This window comes from Manacus candei, unplaced genomic scaffold (genome assembly GCF_025592945.1).
Source record: "Manacus candei isolate 608988 ecotype Guabito, Panama unplaced genomic scaffold, ASM2559294v1 h1tg000023l, whole genome shotgun sequence".
NCBI lineage: Eukaryota > Metazoa > Chordata > Aves > Passeriformes > Pipridae > Manacus > Manacus candei.
Window position 1 is genome coordinate 20,026,555 of NW_026138071.1, and position 26,054 is coordinate 20,052,608.

A 26,054-nucleotide genomic window follows, 5' to 3' on the forward strand; every position below is an offset into this window, starting at 1 on the left:
GTGATGTGCCACTTGCTTGGTGGCACCGTGGAGGGAATGGTACAGGCATGAATCAGGGACTGCTGGCAGAGTCACTTTCCAATATGTGCAAATAAAAATGCAGACCACATATTACATCTGGGGTCTGAAGATTTACCAGGCTGCCATAAGGCCATAAGTTTGGTTGTTTGCAGTTTTTGTTTTTTTGAACTATCTAAACAGGCTGCATGAAATGTTGCCTCCATTTTTTTATTAATACATTTTTAAAACTGATTCTAGCTGGGGAGACTCCGGCACTCCTATTTAATGTTCTGATTAATGAGCATAAGCAATGCTTTTAAGATATTTTTTACCTGTGTATAATCAAGCCATCTAGCCACCAGTAACTGCAAATGTCACAGATTTCAATGGTCTCTTTGGGACTTTTAATCTGTTTGCTTTTATAAAGGAGGTGATTTTATTTTTACATTAAGGAAGCATTAACATCATTAAATGGGCTCCCACTTTATGATAACTGCAAATGTCACATTGATCCAGAAAGATAAGAAAATGTGCTCGTCTTTGGAACAATATCCAAGGCAAGAGCAGGCAACCCACACTATTTGCATTAAAAAACAAATTGTATAAATGCAGAAGATTGATGTGCCATCTGTTCATGTCCTTCACTTTTCTGGCTCTTCTGTGTTGAGATATTTTTATGGAATAGTTACGTTTATTATTTTGAAAATGACTCACAGGTTAAAAAAGTTTACGATGGGCAATGTAAGTTGAAGATACTCATTTACAGTATCTCAGGTATAAAAACTGGCGTTAAAATTATCTTCCTTGCCTACTAACAAACTACAGTATTCTGCAGTCTGTATTACCTAGATCCTAGGATCAGAGAAAAAGACTTTACCAGCAACACCAACAGTTTATGAGGTGAATCTGAAATATCTGACTTGTACATTGTAATTCTCAGGTAATGGAAAGGCATTCAGAAAGGTATAGGGTCTAGAAAAAGCTACTGAATGGGCTTTGTAACAAGAAGGTCAATGTGTGGTGGAACCTGTTTAAGGTCAGGCTGTATGTTTCCAGTGAAACACCTGCATTAGCTGAGGTGGATGTGGTGAGCAGAGTGCTGAATTGTCAGAAATCTTGTGTGAATGCTAAGCCCAAATCCCAGGCAATGACTGCTGCCAGACCTGCAAGCTCCAGAAAGATACCATGAAGAGAACCTGTCCTCTTCACCACAGTCCCTCACTGTGACTTTTGTACCCCCTCCTGCTTGCCACACCAAGCTTCTTGTTGCCTTGACTAATGACCATTGAGGCGTTCCTCTGCAGTACCAGCTTATTTCTTTGTACCAAGATCCATTTGGAAATTATCCTTGTCTCTGACTCTTCCTGAACTGAGGACAGGATGGTAGAAAGGCAGGGGAAGGCAAGAACATTTCTCTGATGCCCAGAGAGCAAGAACATGGGAGCTGGCATGTGTGGCATGGTACATGGGAGGAAGAAGACTGAGGATCCCAAGAGTGAGAGACAGATGGGAGAGAGGGAGAGAATCCAGCTGCATGGGCTGTTGAAACATCAGGTCTCCTGGTAATGGAGCCCATGCAGACTTTCAGAACAGCAGGCAGGAGATGGTGCCTGGGAGAAGGGGGCTGACACTCATTATACAGGGTCAGAGAAACCACCAGCCCTGTGAGGCCCTCCAAAGGTAAATCATGACACCTTTGTGTAAATCACAAAGTTTACACTTGGAAATGTGCATCAGGCTGGATTTAATGACAGTAAATCCTCTCCTCTCTCCTGATGTTCCTCCTGCTAAAAATGGAGTGCCTCAAAGACTTCATGAATGAAGAGGGTCTTACTAGTCAACAGAACCCATTTAACTTTTTATTTTCAGAGCATCCCACAGTGAGAAGTTCCTGGGTTAGCTATGCTTTGTGTGCCGACATATTGTTGCTGCTTTGCCTGCTTGGACTGTGCCACCCATTTGGCTTGTCTGGTACTCTTCCCACCTTCAGTTCTTGGCTTGGAAGAAACACCGAGCCACTGGTTTCCTTGAGTGATTTGTCTTCTCCATGTTTTCATGTATTTATCAGTTTCTGATAATCCGTTAGTCACTAGTGGGAGCAGACTTCATATCAGAAAAACATGTTGCATGTTTTAAACCCAACTGAAAATTGGCATTGGTGGTGTGCTTGATAGCTCCAGCTGAAATGAAGATATTGTCCTACAGCCTGTGTTGGGTGGAGCCTGGAGTTCCATGATCTTTTCTGAGAGTCGTGGACTTATGCAGATGAAAAAATCCATTTTTAATCTGCATAAGTCAGTAGTAAGCAAGCCTGCATGTTCTCTACTGAACTTGTTTAAGTACTGGCCAGTTGAAATTCTTGAAAATCAGTGCAATACCAAGACATACTAAAAGTATCTCAGCTCAGAAATGTGCATCCAAAACATAGCAAAGCAGGAAATGGGTGCATGGGCAAAAGAAGTGATTAAATGTGCCCAGAAATAAAGTGAAGAGCTAATGACTCATAGTCAGCATGGTTTTATAACCTGTATTCAGAGTCTGACTCATCATGCCACCTAATCATACCCATGGGACAGGACTTGGTGAGTGCAAAGTGCTTCCCATCTTTTCAAGGTGTCTGCACTACCTTTAAAACAAACAGGTTTGGCACTGCCTCAGAAAATGCTGCATTTTACATAGCAAAGTCACATAGATGCCACTAGCTGTGATATTGGCAGTAATATGATGGTTGTTTCAGGTTTTGGCTGTTGGTGTTGATTAATGTAACTTCTCTCATGTCACCATACATGGCACCATAGCTGGAGTCACAGCATGGCCATAGGTGAGTCATATCTCAGTAAGTTCTGGACATGCATTGTGGTTCCATAATGGATCTTAAAGTCCTTATTGTTGAGTCTAATACTGCAGTCTGCCTCACAAAAATCAGCTACAGAAATTGAAGATGGAGCAAAAGAAACCACACTATTTCAGAACAAAGATAATTTTAGTTTTGCCGTTGGAATACCTTTTATCTGCTTCAAATCTTTTCTAGGAATGCTTATCTAAAAACTTGAGTTTTTAATTTTTGTATTAAACAATATGGCACACATAGTACCTAGAAATGACACATTTTTTCTTAAATAGATAAGCCCTGTCCTAAAAATTTTAAATGTTGTCCTTTATTAAAGAATCTTGCCTTTAAATTAGAGAAGACAGAAGTCTATCTTTCTCTTTGGAGAATCTGATGTTTCTGCTCTCAGGTTTACTGTCAGGGTCGCAAAATTATTTCTCAGAGTAAAGGACCTTTTCAAATAACTTGTGTGCTGAATAAGTTCACCTTGGAAAAGACCCAGCATTTACTTTTCACTTTGAGAGGGAAGCCAGTTTTGATGGAGTCTGCATGTCTAAGACTTTTCAAACAACCTTTATCGCACTGCTCCAGCTAACTATGTGCACAAAGTGAATCGTACCCTGCAGATCAGTATGCTGTACAGCTAAAAAGCAAATAACATTTAAAAAGCTCCAGATGTTTCAGTTGATGAAAAGAAAGAAAGAGAGCGGTTCAGCACTGTACACACCAATCTTCACTCATCATTTTCTGTGCTCCCTCTCTCTGGATTTGTTTCTGTCTTTCACTCAAGATTTACACTGCAAACAGAGCAAGGCAAGGACAAGCTGCTGTGATGTTTCCTGGTACAGACACCAGCAAACTGACCTGGGTCTTGACTTGCAGCTGAAGCTCCTAGAACTGCTACTGCAGTTTAAACGAGGGCTATTAATTCCAGGTGCTCCAAAATTAGCTCTGGAATATCATGATAAAGTGTGGAGTGTCCTATTAAGGAAAAGTTTACTCCTTTTATCCATAATCTAAATTGTCACTTTCATTTACTTGAACCTTTCCCGTTTTGATGGAATGGATTACTCGATTTTCATCTGAGCTTTCTGTAAACCCAGAAGCCACTGGTGCTAGCAAAACCAAAATGCAAATATTTGTTATGGAATAAAAGCAGTGACTCAGGTTCTGTGCAAGTTCATCCTGGTTTGAGATGGACACTGTGAATGTAGCAGAGTAGGACTGCCTGCAGTCAACACCACTCAAGCTGCAATCACTGTGAGCAGCAGGCAGCAAGCCTCATACCTTCTGTTGTGCTCAGGGCATTTGGGTACCTACCTCCTCTTTGGTTTCAGTGGGGTTAGAACAACTGACTCTATATAAATTGTTTTGTGGATCCTGAATGACAAGAAACACACCAGGAAATTACAGAAAATTGACAAAAGCCCAAATAAACAACTGAAACTATTGACCATTTTGTAGGCTATCCCCTCAATGCTTATTAAACACGCTGTGGTTGACTGTGCATCTTGCCAAATGTCAGGTAGAAAGTCCCTGATGGATTGCAGATAATTTTCTCCAAAGATTGTCAGTGTAATTGTCACAGTTCTTTAGTTTTGGGGGAAAGAAACGTCTACTTCTGTGCTTGTGGCAGTAGGAGAACAGACCGTGGTATGGTAATTTGGGAGCCTCGTGCGAGGCTGAATTCCCGGGTTGGTTTGGTCAGCTCTTCTCCATGTTGGCTTCAGTGCCTGTAGAAAGGCTGTGTGCTTATACTTAGCAGAGTTGTGAAATGCTTAGCCTTTTATATCCCTCTGACTGCTGTTATTATAGCTTGTAGCTCGGTTGTCTACGCTTTGTTTCCTTTCCAAAAGCTGCTTAAAAGCTGTCCTTAGTATGTCCCTGGCAGCAGCACCATGGCTGCATGGAATTGCATCCAAGCATTTGCTGGTGCGATCTGCATGCCCTTCTGCACACGTACTCCTCATTTCTGTCAAGGGTGTGACAGTAGAGCTCCGGACTAGGCAGGGAGGACTCAGGCCTCGCTGCTTTCTATGTGTAAAAAGACACAGACAGCGAGAGAGAGATTTACATCTCTGTGCGAATGGCTTGGGTTGCCACTCAGCAGCTTTGGTGGATGACCTTCGCACCAGGGAAGAGTCTGGTCTACGCTGAGTGCTTTTTACTCCTGTTTATATAAAAACCACATAATGTTTTAGCTGCGTTTTGTCACAAAAATAGGTTGCAAAAAAGAAAGAGACCACTGAACTAGCTGCCTCAGAGAGGAGGAAAGCGGAGAAATTCAGCACTGGTTTTGTATTTGTCTGTGGGAAACCTCTAGAGCTTTGCTTTTTGAGATGGCCGGGGTGTGGTGGCAGAGTTTTTTTTGTAATGGAAACCATTATTTATGTGACACTTAGACCACAATGCTCATTTCACTCATTAACTCAGCAACATTAAGACTGCTCTTCAGACAATGGGAGTTAGACATTCAGCGTATTGTTATTGCTATTCCTATGCCATTTATGCAATGGAAGATGTTTGCATATTACATTTGTCACAGACAACTATGGGGTATCAGATGTAGTGGTATTATTTTAAAATAGAAATGTAAAATGCAACTAAATATGCTCAGCTGCAGATAGCTTTGGATTTTCTAAACTGAAAATTCCCATAATCTTATAAGAATGTGGTGGAATGTGAATGTTAATGGCTCAGGGGACTGGTGAAGGGAAACAAGGTTTCTTAACTCTTGATAAATAGCACAAATCAAACCCAGCTTGATCATGTCTGAAAGTCACTATTATTCTCAGATCTATTTGTGTTTTGTTTTGGTTTGGTTGTGGTTTGGCTATATGAATATATGATCCAGTTTCTCAAATAAAAAGGTGACTCATTCTGATTTAAAAAAAAAAATCAGAGTTGAAACTGAAGAGCAAACATTTTTTTAGATACTAACACAAAATGAGGGCTTACTCACCCTCATCTCCGTCTTGGAATGAATGCTCCTAAATGAATCCTCCCCAGGGGAAACCTTTCTGCCCTCCAGGATGAAGTGACTGTGCTGGAAGTCAAGTCTGTACTCATTTGCAGCTTGTGTGTGTTTGTAAAGGTTTAGTGCATCTTTGGCCTGAGAAGGGAGTGTTGGTAACCTGTTGGGAATAGCTCAGTGGGCACCTGGAGGGATGGGAAGTGGCGGGAGAGTATCCTGGGCTGCCCTACATCATCATAGCAGAAACTGAGCTAGTTAAGTCCTAGGGCCACACTGTGCTTCAGGGGAATAGATTTTGAGAAATTATGTGTTTTAATGAAGAGGGTGGTGAATGTTAAAAAAAATCTGAGGAGGAGCAGTGGAAAAGTATGTAAAAATCCTCAAGTCTGGAAATGCAGCAGGTAATGCTAAAAGACAGTATGGTTGAGGTAAAATATACAGCAATTTTGTTCTGCTATGTAAAATAAGCTTTTGATTTATGGAGTGTCAAAAATGTAGATTTCTACGCCTTTCACGATGAATTTTTTTGGCAAATTTTTGGATGAAAATGATTATGGGAAAAATGTTCAGAATATAATTATGGGTTTGCTGAAGAATTGAGGGCTCTTTAAAGATGTTTTCTGCTTGTATCTGCCATTGCTGCTGTCAGAGTGCCTCGCTGAACTACTGGGTGGCCCCAGCTGTTCTGTATATTTTACCCCCACCCCTCCTCCAGGGAGTAAAAACACAATTTGGCCCAATACTTGCTAGAAATGAATTGATTCCACTGCAGACTCCATGCAGTACATGCTGAGATGATTAAATAAGGACTGTAAACTCTTTTAATAAAAGATCATGATTTGAAGTAGGGATAATCATCTTCATTTTGTGGTAGGACAGCACCTATGGGGTCCTGGCCCATAACACCAATAAAAATGGTAATACAGAACATCTTTCATGGATCTTTGCTTCTTTTGGGAGGCAAAGTCCAGCTGACAGCATTTTGAATGCTGGTTAGTTGAATGAAAGTATTTTTATTTCTAGCTTCTGCAATTAGAACAGTGAAATTTGAGTGGGAACATTTTTCTACCAGAGAAAAGCTTAGCCTACAATTTAGTCTCAATTTATTTGGTTAGAAGAGCTGAACAACAAGGCTTCAGGGGCATCCACTGGTTAGTAACCTCACAGTGAACTGTCTGCAGTACATCTATTTTTTTAGCACTTGGCACCCCTCTTGTAAATACACTATGGACCCCCTCAAGGACTTGCTGTTGCCTCCTCTGCTTTGAACACTAAGGGAGAAGGAACCCTGTTTATGAAACTACCACTAGCCTCACCCCACAGCCCCATGCTGGTCATTCCCTCCAGGGACCTGGGTTTGGTATCAGTTTGGTACCTGGGTACCAGGTGTATCCCTTCTCTTAAAACCTGACCTTTCTTACTATTTAAGTATTTCATACCCTTCATTATTAACAATGGCCCATTTAAAATAACCATTTCTCCATTGTCTTAAATTTGTTTGTAGTTTTCACAGAGGCCAGGGATGAATTAATATGAGCCATAAATACATTAAGGTTTGCATGCTTAGCTCTTCCTGGAAGCTATTGTGAAAGCCAGTCCCAGACCGAACAGGAACACATTTGTCTCTGTGAGGTGTGGGAGTGGGCAATGGCTGCAATCAAGTCTATGTGCTGTGTCTGGGAAGATTTTATGTCCAGCAAGCCACTTATTCTTTTCTTGCTGTAGTATGTAACAATTAAAGATATTAATTAACACTTCCTTCAGCACTACATAAGGTCTGCATTATGGTGTGCATCTACAGCGCGGGCTTCTGAGGGAGAAGACATTAGTGCCAGGATGTTCTTTGGTGACCTGCAGGGAGAGTACCTAGTCTTCATTCTTTGTCAGCCAGTGGGCTTTTTTGCTTTATACAGCCACTGCATATTTGGTTCAGATCCTGATCTGGTAAAAATCCCTGTAGCCTGACTCCAGTGGACCTATTCCAGCTTGCACAAGCTGGGGAGCTGGGCCTGTGCACTCTCTGGCTTCTCTGAGCTAACGCTGCTGGCTGTCTTCAGCGCTGTATTCTCCCCCTGCCATTAGTGGTACTATAATTAAGCTTCTGCCATCGTTTGCTGCCCTTTTCTACACATACACCCTCCTACATCTTTTGGAGGGAATGTTCCCTTAGCAAAACAGTTTGCATGTCAATTGCTGATACAACATTGTGTTCTCGATGCCATGAGGTTGTATTAGCACTTATATTTGTGTTCACAAGGGTTGCTTGCATACATAAAGCCTGTCAGTGTTTCAGAATTGGGGCCATAGTATGCAGTGTTACTGGGCAATAATCTTATGATGTAACCATAAACCTCGATTGTCTGTTTAATATCTCAGATGTTTCAATTTGCATTTCGTTAAAACTTGGCAAAAGGTTATCAGCTCAGATCCAAAATTCTCACAAAAATTGTTCTAATATGTAAAGTAAGTTTTGATTTATGGAGTGACAAAAATGTAAATTTCTAAGCATTTCAGTTTATTTTTTTGCCAAACTTTAGACTAAAATGACTTTTTTAAAGTGAAATGATTTTGGATGTAGTTATTTTCATGCGGAGTAAAAGCAGTTGAAGATGTTAATTTAACTGCATTTACAAATAACTCTGTTAAAGAGCATTGCTTCCCAGGAAATGAATAAGACATCTATACTGAGCTTATTAAGAGGAAGATGTATATACAGAGCATGGTATTATTTTTTTGCAGGGAATCAGAGTATAAAATAAACTATAAGTACATTTAATATTACCAAGATTATATATTGCTCTTGATGTCCTCATGAAAGCTGTTTACTCTTTTCAGAGCAGTTCTGCATTATAAAATATGACATATGATTGTTGGGTAACACTTGTTGTAAAAGAGCACAGTACAAATATGTAGTGTTTCAAAGAAGACTTGTTTTGCAATAGAAATACCTTTGACCATTGAGGAAAACACTCATTTCATGCTGTATTTACTGATGGAATATCTCTCAAAGTAACACAGACTCCCAGTATATATACATAGATAGATTTTGTAGAAAAAATGTGTAACAGCAGATTGCCTTTGATGGTATAAAATTCGAACATTGTGATAGTCTCAGATTTGTAGTAGTACTTTGGAGAAGGAAAGAGCATCAACACCTCAAAAATCCTCAATTTAAATTCAGTTATCATATTTTCCTTTAAGATACACAGAAACATGATATTTCTTTCATAAATCCCTACTTTGTTGTTGTTTTATACATAAAACAGGCAATGGGGTCTCTCGTGTTTAATCATTTTAATTAAAAGTGTGAATTTTGCCAGTTGCATCAGCTGGTCTGTAATTTTCTATGGAAGGATTTCTGCAGTGAAATTGGTTTTAAATCTGGTTACCTTTTAACATTTGAAATCCCAGAAAAGTGTCTGGATTCAAGGAGAAAAATATAACCCATTAGCTTTGCTTTTAATATTGGAAGGTTATTATTTAAATTTGATATTTTCTAACAAGTCTTCTAAAATACTTGTGGGGTGGGGTGCAAGGAATTCAGTGTACTTGTAGGCACAACTTCTTTAGATAAAGCTTGAAATATCTCATGCAAGAAATGTCAGCATTTCCAAATTCTTTTCCCCCAGCAAAACAAATTAAAAAAAAAAAAAAAAGAAAAGGAACATTTTCACACAGCAGGGAAAGGATTCTGAGGAGTTTTGAATGGGAAATGTCAAAACAGAAAGTGTAACTGTTTCAGTTTTCCATTTCTTTTCATTTTGATTCAAGATGAGATTTTTCATTTTGATTATCTCCATCACAGGATGAAAGGCCTTTGTCAAAACTGCCATTTTCACATGAAAAAGTTTCAAGTTTTAAAAATTACCTTTTTCCGGTGAGAAATCTTGTTGACTGAGGCAGCTGGACCAGCTCTACTGTGATGCTGAACTGCAACCAACAGCTGTCCAGGACTCACATGTGGGTTTTGGGGAGGCTCTGCTGGCCATCACAGCCGGCTCTGCTTCTCAGCCAGGGCAGTCTCCCAAAGGAGCCGGTGATTTGAAGGGACCATCTGGCTTTGGGTGGGTGTCAGGCAACGTCAGGTGGCAATGGGGCCCTGCAGGGTTTTGAAGGAGGATGCAGAAAAGGAGAGAGAGTGGGGCATGGGAAGGCATATGGCCCCAAGACATCCCCTTCATCAGGCCCACCCAAAGACAATGGGCAAGCAAGGCTTAATGTGCCGGTGTGCTCCATCCTGTGTCCACAAACCATCCCATTTGAGAGGCATCCAGGACTGAAGATTCCCAGGATGCAGTTGATCAGAGTTTCTCACAGACTTCTATGTCTGAAATGTCAGGCACTGTGCTGATGCTTTTGGGTTTGACACTTTTGTATGTTTCAGCCATGGTGTAGTCAGGGATGAAGAACAAATCTTTGGGTTGTCCCTCGCTCCCTCTGTCCCTTGCCTGCCCACACCCGTGCACGCAGCAGGGCTCTCTCTCCTCACCGTGTTGTAGGCACTTCTGGCAGAGCCAGGGCAGGCAGAGAAGTCTCGGGACAGACACTGCAGCTTCCTTCCCAGTGGGAAGGCTGGCACCCCTGCATGGTCCCCAGCCTGGCTGCACCCATGAGAAAGGGCCTCAGTCCTCCCTATGGGGACAGCTGCCCCGTGCTTCTCTGGGGTGCCAGCTGTTTTTGGGGGTCTGAAGGGCTACTCTGGTGGTGACAACAGGACACCTTAGATTGCTTTCACCAGAAAGACTCATTCCTTCAAATCTTTCAAAGTGTGTGCATGTATGCAACACACCTCCCTGAAAGAGGGATATGTCATGAGGAAACCAAAATCTGTACAAGAACAGGATGGGGTTTAAAGACACAAGAGGTGCTACAGTAAATAGACATGTAGGCTCTTGATCCTTTAGTTATCTATGTGTCTAATACCTCATTGATCTCAAGATGAATGACATGATTTTAGTAAAATATGTGAGTGCAATTTGCAGGATGCTTTATAAAAGCAAAATTCCGCTTTTGGTGACAGAAACCACAACTAGAATGTTTTTTGTATGCAAGAGGAAAAAAACCACCTTAACCTCTCTCAGTCTCAAGTTCTGCTCAATCTTCCCCCTCATATAAACAGACCACTTTTTACTTTTCTTTTGCATTCCTGATACTGCATGTACCATATGTACTTTGTCACTGTTATTTGCTTAGGAAAGAAGTATATACTTAAATACATAATTTTTATATTTTTATATATTATTTAAATGTGTATATACATACTTAAAAGTAAAAATATGCTATTTTTTCAATTGCCTTCAGTCACAGCAGAGAGAAAACAGAGATTTGATTTTTAAATGTTTATAAACCGTACTTTCAGATCTCACGATAAAGCTTATTTTTCCATCTGAGTACCTGTGTCTGAAGTTGCTAATTTTGCAGAACTTTCATCCTGGCAAAGTTTGGATGAGTTCAGCAGGTCTCAGGAGTGTCCACCTAGGCTGTATTTGTATGTAGTTTTGAACATACCAAGGAAGTCTCAGTCTAAACAGCGTCATCATCGTTCAGCCCCCAAACCTTTTCCTAAGGTCCATAAGCCTTAGCTCCTCTTTAATGCACAATTACATTTGATAATGCTCCTGCTTAACAACTGTCGAAACCTATAACCTCTGGGTAGAAATCTTTGTGTGATATTCAGCCATGCCTTTATCAGTCGTTGAAGCATGTGGCACACCAAATTATTCTTTGCATTAGCATAAACAAAAGAAATGCTGTTTAAGAAACATTAGTATGTTTTTCCTATATTTGTGTTAATTATAAGTACACCATACCCAAGTACTGATATAATTTTACTGTATAGAAGTAAAACAGTATTTATTGTGAAAGATGATTGCAGTTTCAATAACAACTCCTTCTTATTACTTAAAAAACATATATTTAGCCAGATACCATGAACACTAAGTTTAGTTCACTTGGCAGCACTTTAACCAATACTTTTATAATCTTTGTATTTAAAATCTCAAATAAGCCATAATTCACTGGCCATGCTGAGTAGTGACTGTATGCATCCTATGTTTTAGAATAAAAGTATAAAATTACAGAGATATGATCAATTATTTAAAAAATGTAAATGTAGTGAAATGGTGTAGAAGAGAACCACATTGGTCTTCATTACTCTGAAAACAGAAATTGCTGGGAAGCAGGGGAAAAAGCAATCTGGAAAGAAATGGTTCCTGGGGAGAAATGGCTTTTCTACAAATGGCACTGAGTGAATTCAAAAGAAAGTGGATAACAAGGCATTTGTTAATAACAAACCAAGGGTGTTTCATACCCTTTCATCTCTAAAATTACAAATGTAAAGTAAATGTACTCTGTCTTATCACAGGATTACTCACTGGAACCCATGTTTTTCTTTGAGACTGAGAGTAGTGTATGTTGAGTGAGAATCCCTCACTGCTGCAAGTGGCCACTTCTTCTGAATCACACAGGGAAACAACAGGGATCCACTTAGAGATCTTCTCTCACCTTCATCTCAAATATTCCTCTACAGCCAAGAGTTGGAGGAGTTTGGGAAAATATGTGATGATGTCTTGTTGAAATATGACCTTGAAGTTTTAGGTTCTTCCTTCTTGAAGGAAAGCACCTTTGAAGGAGTCCTTCTTCTTCAAGTTCCTGTAAAAAGGGAGATTTTACACATTGTGGTTGCAGGAGCCCTTGGATTCAAGTGGAGTTGGGACAGGTTGTCTGGGTGCTGGCAGTGACCCACTCCAGAAGGGAGCAGAGCTGGGTTCATTTAAAGCATCTTCTCTGAGTTGTCCTGACTAGTGCAATTCATTCTGGAGCAGAACAAGGAAGGATTCTACCTCCACTGAGCAAGAATTAACACCCTCTGTTAATAATAATTAGGGGTAAAGTCCCCCACAGAGCATTTAATCTGGATTTGTATATCCTGAGAGCAGAGAGTGGACGAGTGAAACTTTTTAACTTACCTTACCACACATTTAATTAGTTTCAGAAATGTGGCCATTTGGAATAAACCAAAGCTTTCTTCTAAAAGGGAAATATTAAACACGGGTCAAATAATAGCAGATACATGCACAGTCACCTCATAAATATAGGACTCTATAAAAATGAAACATTTTGAAATTTTGGTTAACTTGGTGAGAATTAGGAACAACATGAACAACTATAGATGATATTTTAAAGCTTGGTTATAGGAATGAGCTAATATTCCAATATTTTGGGTTTATGATGTGGGGTTTTTTTCCCCAAAATTTCTTAAAAAATTGCTCCAAAGAAGCTGGGGACCTTTTGAGAAAAGTGACTGCTGAAGACAAAGGCATTTTGGAGACAGTACCCTATGAGAGGTCTTCAAACACATTTCCCTTTAGCTTGGTGTTGCTTCCTTTTTTTTTTTTCCCCTGTGTTGTTTCAGTTCTTCTGTTGGATGATTTGTTAGGGATAGGGTACTACTTGGTAATGTTGTTTTGTGTATTTCTTGCCACATTCAAAGGCAATGGAAACTGTTGGCTGTCCTCAGCCAAATTGTTTGAAGCAGTAAAGACCTCAAGGATAATTAATTTCCCTTCAGCTTTTAGGAATATATGTGGCTGTTTAGAGCAGAAAGGCTCTGTCAGTTTAGACAGATGGAGAAGATATGGTGTGAACATGCATGTTACCAGCCAGCAGAAGATGAGCAGGCCTGGAGATGTCATGTTGTACAGCGCAGGTACCTGCAACACTTTCCTAGCCACCCACAGCCCAAGACCCTGTGAGCTCAGGCTTTGTTATTTCCAGTATTGGAAATGCATGGTAAATGTACACAGGCTGCACATTTGCTGTCACTTTGCTGCCAAAAGCGCTAGTCCTACTGTCCTTCCCAATACTGTCTTCCCAGTCCTGGCCATTGTGACAGCACCAGGATGCTCCCTGTGTGACAGCTGAGTGACCCACTCCGTCCAAAAAAGGATTTTTTTTGGCCAAGTTATTCTGTAGGTTGATGAGATTCTTGATCTAGTCCCTGAGACAGTTGTGTCAGTGTTGATGCAGGCCTGAGGGATGAGCAGGATCCTGTGCAAGGGTGGGGCTGCCCCTTTTGGTATTTTCAGCTGATTATGACAGTGAACACTGGGGCTCCCAATGAGCTATTTGTTTGTTGTGCAGTTGCCTTGCGTTATTTTCTGCTTCCATTTCGAGTGACTTATCAGTCCCATTGTGACTTACCAGGAAAGTCGCTCAGCATCTTTGTTGCAAGCCTTTTGGGTGAACAGCAGCAGTTTTGCACTTGTGAATTTTCTTCTGTTCCTCCTAACCATATTCTAATTTGGAGTTTTTTCATCTTTCTGTTTAACAAGAAAGATGCCTGCTCTAAAAATATAGAATATGGCTCCAGATCCCTGTTCTGAGAACAGCTGGTCACGTTCAAAATGAATGCCTAAAGAAAATAGCAAATTTGAAAAGAAATGTGAGTTTCTGAATTCTGGCAAGTGAAAGGCTGGCCTGAGGTAAGCCAGCCAATTCCTGGATGACTCCAGCGCCAGTGTGAGCGCCAGCACTTTTGCCTTCTCTCTTTCGCTGCAGAGCTGGTGCTAAGGTTTCGGTTTCACGTAAACTCTTCCCCAAATGGTTAGTTCTGGAAATAACAGCCCAGTTCCAATGATGACACAGGTGACATTTTCAAAATCAAAAACTGGGACAGTTCTGTAGTGACATTTTTAGGGTCTCAAAATATCTCTGCAAAAGACGAACGTATGCTTAAAAAAACATGCTGATGTCACTACTGCCAGTGTCTGCTTCAACAGCAATACATACATACTTTCCTGAGCACAAGGTTTTTTCCAGTTGCTTTAGTTCAAAGTAAATTGTGTCATGAAACACCAAAAATGCTGCTAACATTCATTCTGATCTTGTCTGATTCATGAGGCTGAACCAATTTAACTCAAATTAGTTCAGTAAACCAGCAGGACAAGTATGCAGAATCTCTTGGATTGTGTAAACTCATTATCTTTTAGCCCATACGTTTGATTGGTATGTGATAGCTGGCCACAGCTTGGGTTTTAAATGTCATGGAGGCATTTGTGCACAAGGTTGCCTGGGTATGAAATCCTGGGACTGTACAAGCCACCGCGAGTGTGCGAACGCTGGCATGGAGAGGGAGCCGTGTGGGGGCTGTGCTCAGCAGGCATCCCAGCTCCTGGTGCGAGCTGAGCTCTGGGCTTTGCTCTCTGTAAACGTGCAGTAACTTTTGCTCATTTGGGAGGAATGTCTTGGTCATGTGTTTTGCACCTAGGAAGAAATCAAACATCTTTCAGTTTAGATTGAAAGTGGAAAAACTTGTGCACCTCAGGGGCTCAAAGAAGCTTCTGGGCTGCTGAGATGTTCTACAGGAGCAGGACAGTCTTACTAAAACAAATGTCAGCGTTCCTTTTGTTTTAACTATTAGACGCTAAAATAGTTTTTCACACAGTTGCAAGTCTCACTAATTAAAAGTGGAGATTTCCTGTCTTGTCATCAAAATACAGTAAATCCTGGAGGCTCTGCTATGCATACAGCGTTTGGGACAACACGTTGGAGATCGATATCTCTGCTAATGAAGTACAGGACATATTCCCTCAGGGACTGCAAGGTGCTCTGTGAGTGGAGATGGTTGAACTGTTGGAACAGCTTTTTGAAAAAGGTGGGGTTTGCCCTAACTTGCAAGTAACCTCAGAGCTCAAAATTCTTGGTGTGAATTACCTGGCATCGCATGAGGCATGTGGGAAGAATGGGAGGCACCTTACCAAAGCCTTAGCCCTCATTCCTTGGCAGGGCCAAGCATGTGGAGAGGCCAGGGCATAAGCAGCTGAGGAGGAGACCATGTCACTCAGCAGTGCCCTGGAAGAACTGCAGGGTTCCTGGGCATCTGCAATTATTCTGAACTCATTTGTCCAGACCCTTAGCTTAAGGACAACTGCTCAAAGTACTTTACAGTGTTAAGTATACACATCAAAAGGTGACAGGTACACAGAAGTAAATTGTAGGCATCTTAAACATACCGGCTCTACCCCTTGTTACAAAATGGCTTTTCTGCTGATGGGTATTTCCTACAGTGTTTGTCAAACAGTAGGTTCATGGCTTAGTCAGGGACAAAGTTATTAAGGACATAAAACGCCATCTGGATGATGCTAATAAACATAAAACCTAACCTTCAGATACACTGCAGCAGTGTCCAGACTGCACCAGACCAGATTACCCTTTGTGTTAAAATCTGAGGCCTGGGCTAACCCTCATGGCTGCCCGACCTCATATATTTTACTCTGAAAACTTAAATGTGGTTATTCCAGTGAGACAAGTGACCTATCCCTGACATCTTACTGCAACACTGTCTTAAAAGGACTGATTTCCTAGTAGAGTTTCTTTTTCAGTTTCTAAACAGTTGGTGGTTGCTTTTAAACTTTTATTTAGGATTTATGTTTCTCAGTTTAGTTGGCAGTTCACGTGGCAAGGAAAAAAAATTAAAACTCTCTTGCAAGCTGAAAACACTCAAACCTATCCTATAAATGCATTTTGTACTTGTTTTTACAAGAAAATGCTGGGATTTTCTATTCAAAACCTATTCTGTGCTATAGGAATAACTGAGCTATCACTTTACTCCCATACTGTCTTGCAGAGTATATCACCAAAAGGAAGAGAGAAGGCTATGCAGGCCTAACCCTAAGCTATTTAATATTAAAGGATTGTTTTCCTCTGCAGGAAGGATTTGATTTTCTTTTTTGTGACAGGACATGGTTTGTCAAATGAATTTGTGCTTATCACTAGCACTTGCTATTGAAAGCTGGTATTTGCTGACAAACGTACCACAGGCATTTTGATTTATTGTTCTAAATACAACTGCTTCGCAGATCACAGGTGAGAAGTGCTGGCAAAGGGCAACCACTCCAGGTGCCCCCAGCAGTGCTGTCCTCTACAAGGCTCGGGGTCAAGGTCCGGCGTCGGCTGTGATGAGCAGTCATGCTCTCTGAGGACTTGCACTCAAACCTGTGACTCAGCTTGCAGTCAGAATCTCACCCCTGTGGCAGCAGCACAAATAGATATCTGCCTCTTTACCCGCCCAGGCTGAACTGAGCAGACCTCTAGACAAATGTAACTTCATGTGTTATTCAGTGCTATGAGACTGTGAGGAAGATGCACACATTAAGGTGTCCAAATCTGATGCCAGAACTAGTCAGATGCTTCCCAAATGAGCATGCACATGTGCGAGAATTGGAAATGTTACACTTAAAAAGGACAGAAAGTGAAGTTTGCTGTCTAATCAGAGGCTTTTCCATGCTGTCAGGCTGATTTGCAGCTTTGTGTATGGGGCGTTAAAATAGACAGGACAATTGTAAGGTACCTGTAGGTCTAGTCTAAGCTTCCAGCACAACCCAGCAGTAGAGCAGTTAAATAGGTTTGCCACTGTCACTTGGTACTTGTCAAACAGTGTCATTTTTGGAAATAAATAAATCACAAAACACCATGAGCCCTGCTGTGCAGACAGCAGCAAAGCCTGACCACTTGGCAGCCACCAGCATGTGTCCACAGGCCTGAGCAATAGTGCTGGCATGGGGAAATTGCAGCTATGGGCACGTGTTATCTTTTTCTCCCTTCTTTTAATAGGCTCAGTATTAGAAAAACATTTTCTACAGGAGTAAAAGGTATTTGCACTGTGCCTGTATGATGATTGTAGGGATAGTTCTGGGAGTAGGAGTGCGAGTAGCTGACTCTCACTTTGTGAAATGGTGTTGATGTTAATTATTCCTCTGAACTTTTACACCTCTGCTGTGATCATCATTTAATGCTTTACTGTAGCTGATACTTCTTTTATGTAAGTTTAAAAGTATCCCCTCCATTCCCCTCAGAGAATTCAGCTGCTGGAGGTCTCCCCTCTCTGTCTCTTGCTAACAACACTGCTGTGACATGAGCACTCCTCATCTCCACAGAGTAGGCGAGCACAGGTGAAGTTCTTATGAGGTCTCCATCATTTTTTGGAGTCTCATAATAATGCACAGGAAGCACTTGCTGCCCCCAGCAGCATCCAGTCTCAAAGGAAAGAAAGACTGGGAGAGTTTTAAGCAAGAGCAGTGTGGGAAAGTTCATGTTTTAGTGCAGGGCACAGGTTTCCATCAGGACAAGTGTTCGTGGCTCACCTCCACCACCCAGTGTTGATGAGCAATTTGGTTCATGCAGCAGCTAGGTACTGGGCTTCCCATCCCAGTGCAGTGACCCATGTGTGGAGAAAGAGCAATTGGTTTCTCCTATCCCAGACCCCTCTTCTCTATCCCTTACACTCTGCATTTGGGATGGGGGTTTTCTGAATATTTCTTGTCAGAGACACGAAGTGTAAATAGAGTGAAAATGCTCAGTCAGTGGCATGTACTCAACTAAACCAATTTCTACTCATGAACTTTTAATACTAGTAAGACATTTGGTAAAAATCTTAATTTGGCTGAAGCCGTTATGGATGCATGACACTCAAATGAAAGTAGCATTTCTGGTTTTCATCTGATATATACTTTGGCTCAGATTTTACATTCCTTTTCAAGAATATATTGCCTCTAGTTGTCTCCATGTGCAGTGGATTTAACTTCAGGTGGAAGAAAGTAGCAATTTTTGCAAACAAAAAAATTCATCCTTATGAAAATTGGCTGCAATTTAATAATTCATAGAGTAATATTCAGAACAAGAAACATCAGAATAAAACTTAACTAAATATTCACAGTTTGGGAATATCCATGTTTACTTGCTAACGCTTTTTGCAAAATAGGAGCCCAAATATAGGAAATCTGTGCTATTATTCATTACAATTAAATGGGCTTGGGTTCTCAGAGACTTCTGCTAAAACTGCACTCTGGTGAACAAGTCTGTACTAGATTATTTAGTGTCTGCTATTAATAAATATTTCATTGTGGTGATGGAAAATATTTCTTTTGCTTTGTGATACAAGCCCATTTTTTGCATCCTGAAGGAAATTTAAGGCCCTTTTTTTTTACTTTCTTTTTCCCTGGGATAGGACTTTCATGCACAGGCAGCTGCTGATCTGATTTATCAGCTTATATTTGGGTTAGTTGGCTGGGTGTGATTGAGACAAAGTGGTAAGCTGGAAAGGCAAATAGAAGAAGTGATAAGGAGCCCAAATCGTCCAACTATCCCTTCTTTCAGTGATACTGAGATGCTGCCTAATTCAGACAAGGCTCCTGATGTTAAACCAGGATTTCAGATGGAAAAGCCTTTTCAGTCAATGGTCTTTTTAAAGCCAGTGGAAAACAAGTGAGTTTTCCAAAAGCTATTTTTCAGTGGAAGTATTCTTTTGCCAGAGATACCATGAGGAATCAGTTCCTGCCACCAGAATGGGAATCTATTGTGTATGAAGGAGGAAACCCGGCCAAAGCATCTTTGCGTTTCACCATACAGGATTGAGAAACCAGGGAAATTTCTGACAAAAGCATCTTTTTAAATTTTTTTTCTCTTTTTTATCAAAACATCCATGGGAAGATAAAGAGGCAGGAGGGGAGATGCTGGGAAGGAAGGGGCAGGTAATGGGTTTCCTGACCAGGTCAGCTTCCTTGGCTATAGGACCAGAAGTCCTCTGTCCTGCAGGACTTGTTGACTTTCCCTTTCCTTGGCTGATGAATTCAATGGGCCACAGCAATCGTGGCACCCCAGGAGTCTTTCCGTGCCACAAGCATCAATGTGTATCCTGAGGTATTTGTGCATGCTCTTTTCTGGTCTTGGCAAGGAGGTTTCTCAGGAAGGCTTCTCTGACCATGCATCCCCCTCTGACGATATCTTTAAATAGGGGCTGTGCACTGTCTAGCATTAATGTAGCATGGGCATCAGATTCACCTCTGGATGATAATCCAGCACTTATCAAAGCTGCTGAAAATTGTTTATTCTCCTCAGTAAGAGCAAGAGCAAGCTGACTTCAGTCAGCTGGCTGAGATTACCACCCTTTCTGGCTGCCCTCAAAGTCATCAACTTTCATGTTGAGTTTGGGCTTTTTTAAAAAAGATCAGTGGTAGTCAAAGGAGCAACTGCAAAGTAACAGTGCTCAGGGCACAGCAAAGATGTGTGTGCAAGTTCTGCACTTCCATACCTGCCTTGAGTGCTGGATGTGAGTTGGGTCCTTGCTGCAAGCACCATGACCTGGCACCCTTCTTAGGGGTCCCACAGAAGATACGGAGGAGGAAAGCACAGATGCAGGAAAACAAAAAGCCTCTTCCTGCTTCTCACAGCAGAGCTGACCAAAGCAATATTGCCTTTTGTTTCCTGGTCTGTTCTCTGCTTTGGGCTTTGCTGCTTCTTCAGTCCAGCATACAGTGTGTGTTTATGGCAGATATCTGGGGGGAAGAGGGGGCTACAGGCACTTCAGTTATTTTAGTACAGGGGTTTGTGGAAGAGATAGCAAAGTTCACACAATCTCTTCTTTTTAGGCAGTACTGTATTTTTTTTTATTTCCTTAAGTCCAGGTCTAGTAGCTGTTTAGGAATCCAAAACATAAAGATTGATGATATTTTCTAATTCCTCCGTTACTTCAGATGATTGATTCCATTTTCTAGCTGAAGAAGTTGGCTTTTTGTGTTGAATGAACCATGTTCCAATGTCCTTTCATTATTTATGTTCATTAATGAACAATCCCCTTCCCACTCTACCACCTCCCATTTGCCCATAATGTAGTGGCCATTATGTCCCTATACCAAAATCACACACCCTTAACTGTTTTTAATAATCTGCGTGTGGTCTGTCTGGCTGTTCTGTCTGTCTGGCACAAGTTTCCAAGGCTATTAAAAAGGAAAAATAGCATTGGCTCCTGTCAATGAGACTGGGGAAGATTTTCAAGGTCAAATCCTGCAGCAAACTGCTTTCTTTCACAAATGTGAGAGACTTGTAAGAACCCCATTCACGTGATAAATATTTATGATTTGGGAGGAGGAATTCAAGAGTAAGCAAAATCTTCTGACATTGACTATCGTGGGAATTTGGAGCAGAGAGGGATGGGAACAAAATTAAGGGGAAAACCTTCAGCAATTTTAATCATTTCAATTGTATTTTCTCAGCAATTTACTTTTCACTTGGGAGAAATCCTTTTCCATTGGAAATAGTGAATGGGAGGGGAACTCTTTTCCTTTCCAGTCTAAGTTCCTTATATTAAGCCTGTAAATCCTGAAGTGGGGCTCTCTCAGTGCAAAATACTATTGTGGTAATGGATTTGTTGGCATCCCTCAAAGCTGAGGGACTACATGAATTTGCCAGTGTATGGATCTGCTTTCCTTCATTCCAGGTTTCTCAGCTGACTTGTAATTACATTGCATGGAAGGCATATATGCTTTCTTGAGGTAAACTGAGATTTTGACCCAGGGGAGGAGTAAATTTTTATTCGCTTTTCCTTTCTTCATATAGAAGTCTAAGGAGATGGAGACCACTCCCTTTAGACTTAAACATGTTTCTTTGCCAAGAGCATTATACCTTGGTTAAGGGATGAAGTGCATTGAGTAAATATCCCTTGCCCATTATTGGAGAGTTTAAACCCTGAGTATCCTAGAAGAGAATGGCCAAATTTTCTCATTAGTAGTTTGACATTTCTAGGAAAGTCTGGAAGCACTAGTCAGCATGATTCCTGTACAATCCAATTTATCTGTGGGATTCTGACTTTTTTCCCATCAAAACAGTTTCAACTTTTTTTAGTGGGTCCTTGTGTGACTTGGACTTTTCCTTAAGAAATGAAATTCAATTAAATTTTAAAATCTGGCTATTCTGAAGCTTTGAGTAGAAAACATTGTCCCGCTAACAGAGACATTCCTTTGAGGATACTGAAACATCCACTCAGCCATGTTGGACAGAGACAGATAGGGAGATTTCATATTCCCAAGTAGTAATGTTTTCATTCTACCTCACTTTGACTTTGTGCTCTATTTGTGCATAATCCAAACATACTTCTGCATGGAGTTAGGTTGTTAGTCTAGCTACAGCCTCTAAGATGCACCTTTTGCAAAGTTTTCTGAGTATTTTAGCAGTTATAATAGTAAGTACAGGTATTTGTGTTCCTCTGGCAGGTGAAACTTTCTTTGAGCTGATGGGGGAAACAAAAGAAAAAAAAAGTAGTTTATACATAGAAGCAAATGCTTTCAAATATTTTTGTATGTAAAAGAAAAAAAAAAAAAAACCAACAACCAAATCTACCCTGCTACCCTAAGAAACCTAGCCAGAAATTCATATATTAAAGCCCAGGAACTTCAGTTCTAGTACAGCATGTAAAAGGAAAATATTTTTCCACAGTTTGAGTAGCCCATCACTGTCATGTTACTCTGCAAAGTCCAGAGGAAAACAGGATAGAGCATGCAGGACATCATGCATGGCACCAGCAGGCTCCACAGATCCTCTTCCTCTGCTCATCTCAGACCTCCATGCCAACCCCTGACCCTCCTTTCTTCTCAGACCATATTTCTTTTCAATATTGTTCTTAAATCTCGCTGGCTCCCTGGCCTCCTTATACACCCCTCATGCCTTGGGTTTTGGCCACAGTCTCTGGCACCTGGAGGACCTGCGTGTTCTTCCAGAGACCTGACAGCAGGGCCAAACAGACAACTAAATCCCCAGGACAGCAGAGTACTTTACTCAGCCTCAGCCTTTCCAGTTTTGTAATATTTTCATGTAAAAAACAAAACTTTTCAGGCAGTGGTCTCAAAATATGGAAAAATCTCTTGTGCAGAGCATACAGAGGGTTCACCTGACCATGGTGTGTGGCATTTAGGAGCCTCAGAGTACCACTGATGATGACTTCTGTCCCGGGGAAAATATAAAACACAAGTTACTTGTGTCTATGCTGCAGAAAAAAATTCAAGTTGCCAAAAATCAAAAGGAAAAATTATGTCTTCTACTTACTTTATTTAATGATAGGTAAACAAATCAACTGGTTTGTTGAGAACAATGCCTTCAATTCTCAGAATCTTAGAAGAAAGAATTTGCAACAGGAGCTGCAGTCTGTAATATTGACAAAGTTATAGTCACTCTCTTACCTACGCTCACAATGAGAGAGCTTTATAAGCCTTTGCTTGTTCCTCCGGAGTGGATGAGAGGGTGTTTTGTCAGTTACAAATAACGTTTGGCAACATTAAGGTAAATATGTTTCAACTTTGATTTATGCAGTGATAAGGTCGGTGATGTTATTTCACATTAACATTTACTTAATACCACTCTTTACTTGAGTAGTGCTTGCTCTCTGTACTACTCTGTAGAGGAAAAATGCTAAGCACCTGCCAAGGATAGGTAATGCAAAGTGAGTGAAAGAGTAAGGAGGAAGCAGTGTGCTAGTGCTGATGCACTGCCCCGTCACTCTGCTCCACCATGAGAGGGGCTGGCTTCCAATGTGTCACCTTCTCCTGGCTTCTTCAAACCTGCCATGCAATGGGAGGTGAAGCACAGCACAGCATTTCCTGTCTGCATCATTACTTCCTCAAGAAATGCGACAAGAAGCAGGGGTACAATTTGTGACTCAGACTCATGTTTTCAAATTGTGGTAATTAGTCCTTTATTAGAAATGTATTTTTTACTTTTTAAATGTTTTTGGAAACTTTGCTTCTTTTATTCAGCTGGCAGAGAGTGCTGGCAGCTTCCTCATGAGCTGTACACTTCAGGACCTTCCCTGTGGAAATGCCTCTGGTTGTGTGTACAAGACCCAAATGCCAAGCAGGGGAAAGGAACAGGAAGGGAACTGCATTGCGGAACATAGACCTGACTGCTTTATGTCACTGTCTTGATACAGACCTGCCAGCAGCTTCCTTCTGCTCCCAGCACCTTCTCAGCTTTGCTTCCATTTCCTCAGGGCATGTCCTGCCATTGGCAGCAGGGGATGGTGGTACATCCCATCTGTGTCTCCCAGAGCTCACATTGAAACCACAGAATATTGCACTGTGAGCTTTGTTTTTCAGTGCTTAGAGACCAGAGCATGCATTCAGGCAATTTAGCATGAACTGTTTATTTTGAGATAGCTAAAAAGCCAGTTCAGTCCCACTCTCATAATAATTTTCCTACAACTCTGTTTCTGCCTGATGTAAGTCCTGGAGATGAAGCCTGCAACTCGAGGGCGAGCTCTGCTCTCAGGTCAGCAATGCTGCATGAAGACGTTACAGCCTCACCACAGCCCAGCTATCCTGGTCTCATGTGCCTAGTCCATGGTTAGAAAAACCTTTGGCTTTGTGTAGTTCATCTTTCACATTGTTTGAGTGATTGCTCGCCCACAAGATGATTAACCTGACAGTGCTGGTGGCTGCCTGATATGGAGCAGAGCAAACGCAAGAGTTTACGGTCCTGGGGGTGCTGGCAGCCAGGTTCACAGTTTGCAGAAGTTAAAAACTCTCACTTTGCAAATAATTTTTTCCAATTAATTTGTGTAGGACACTGAAATAAAAGTAACCTTTCCTCTGAAGGAAACTGTGCTAATAATTAAGCTGTGTACCACGACATTTAAGGAAGAGCAGATACCGAGCTGAATTCTAAACAAAAGTGTAACGGAAAGCGAATCTGTGTTTTCTGTCTAATTTTCTTAGATGTTAAGGCCTATTTATGATCTCCCTCATGCCTCAGAAACCTCTCTGAAATCAACACATATGTGCTGTCATGCAACCTGGTTATATTTAGCAGGGGATGAATTTTCATTTAGGACAACTGTTTGCTCAAAGATGATATTGTTTCAGTTTCAGGAGGAGCTCTGGGTTTAGTTGTTACTAATCTGCCGCCTGGAGAGCTGTGTGATCATCCAGATAATGTGTTCTGCAACTCCTTTGTATACACTGTCACAGAGGGTTCCTGCTGCCCCATAGCCATGGTAGTGGGGGCCAAATCCTCAGCTGGCATGTCCAGACTGATCCTCCCCAGCACCAGTATGGCTTTGCCAGTTTGCAGCAGCTCAGGGTATGATCCTGCCTGCAAATGGCATCAGCAAGTTAAACAAAGATCCTGATTTTATTTCGAAGTGACCAAAGTGGGGGGTATAAGACAGCCAAAGTACATCACGGAGCAGGCTTTTTTTTCCCCCTTGACATCATCACCACTGAGTGACTCCCTGTTTTCTAGGGGATAAGAGAAGTTACATGTCCCCACTTCCAAAGTCTGCAAGCTAAAGAAGCCTTAAATTTGCTTCCTCAGCCTGTACATGAGGAGAGGGTTCAAAAGCTGGAGCAAGTGCTGCTGAGCACAGGCACATGCTGCTCTCACCTCTAGTGCTGGTGCTGCAGCCCTGGACTCATCCTCTGATCTGATGGCTTTTACTTGCTGCACAATCCTCTGCTGCACACATTTAATCCTGAGAAAAAGAGGATTAATGAGAAAGCCAAAGGGGCAGACATTCACCAGACCTGAGAGAGCAGCCTCACTCCACCCAATGGTGCTGTGCTGATATATGGACCCAAGAAACCAGTCTATTATTTTCCTGATTTTGCACTAGGCAGTATGGATTTCACAGCTTTCACTGTTGTCAGAAAACAGTTCTTAATAAGCTGACTCTTAGATTGGCAACCCTAGCAGCACTACCTTTTAATGAATAGTACTGTTTCGGTGTATGTGGATGTGTACTCATGAGAGACAGTGTATGAATAGTTGGTAATAGCTGGAATTTAATTTAATAAATGATCATAGAAAATGTACGGCTGACTAGTGAGGTGAATTATTGGCTTTTTCATCATTGAAATTATGAACCACAGCCAATACAGACTGGAGAATAAAAAAAATCCTTTTTGATTAAATGCAAGGAGCCTTAAAGGAAATTTGAGTACAAGCAGGTCATTTCTGTCTCGTGGGGTTGCCAAGCAGAGGCTGTGGGAGGTCCTGGTTCTGTTGCCAGCTGCTGATGAAACATTAGGGACCTGTGACAATTGGCTAACAGTTTGGACCCTACCTTTAAGGATACTGTCCCAGTACCCTGTATTAGGAGCCAGAATATGAAACAACCTTCTCGATAAACTTGCCTCACTCAAACTTACATAGCAGCATCTCCAGGAAACTGGGGCTTTGGGGGCAGGGGGAATGTTGTCAGGTTTTGGGTGTTGTTTTTTTTTTTTAAACCTAAAGTATCAGCAGGCTCCTAACCAAGGGCATTGGTTTTTGTAAGTTTGAGATTAAACAGAGATGGCAGTTTGGACATACTGAGGAATTTTTTTAAATAAGGGCATTTTCATTGTTTGCCATCAGTGCTTTCCCCTAAGAGAGGATGGTGTTACCATATGTGAGAACAACTTGGTCTGGAAATTTTGCATCTGTTTT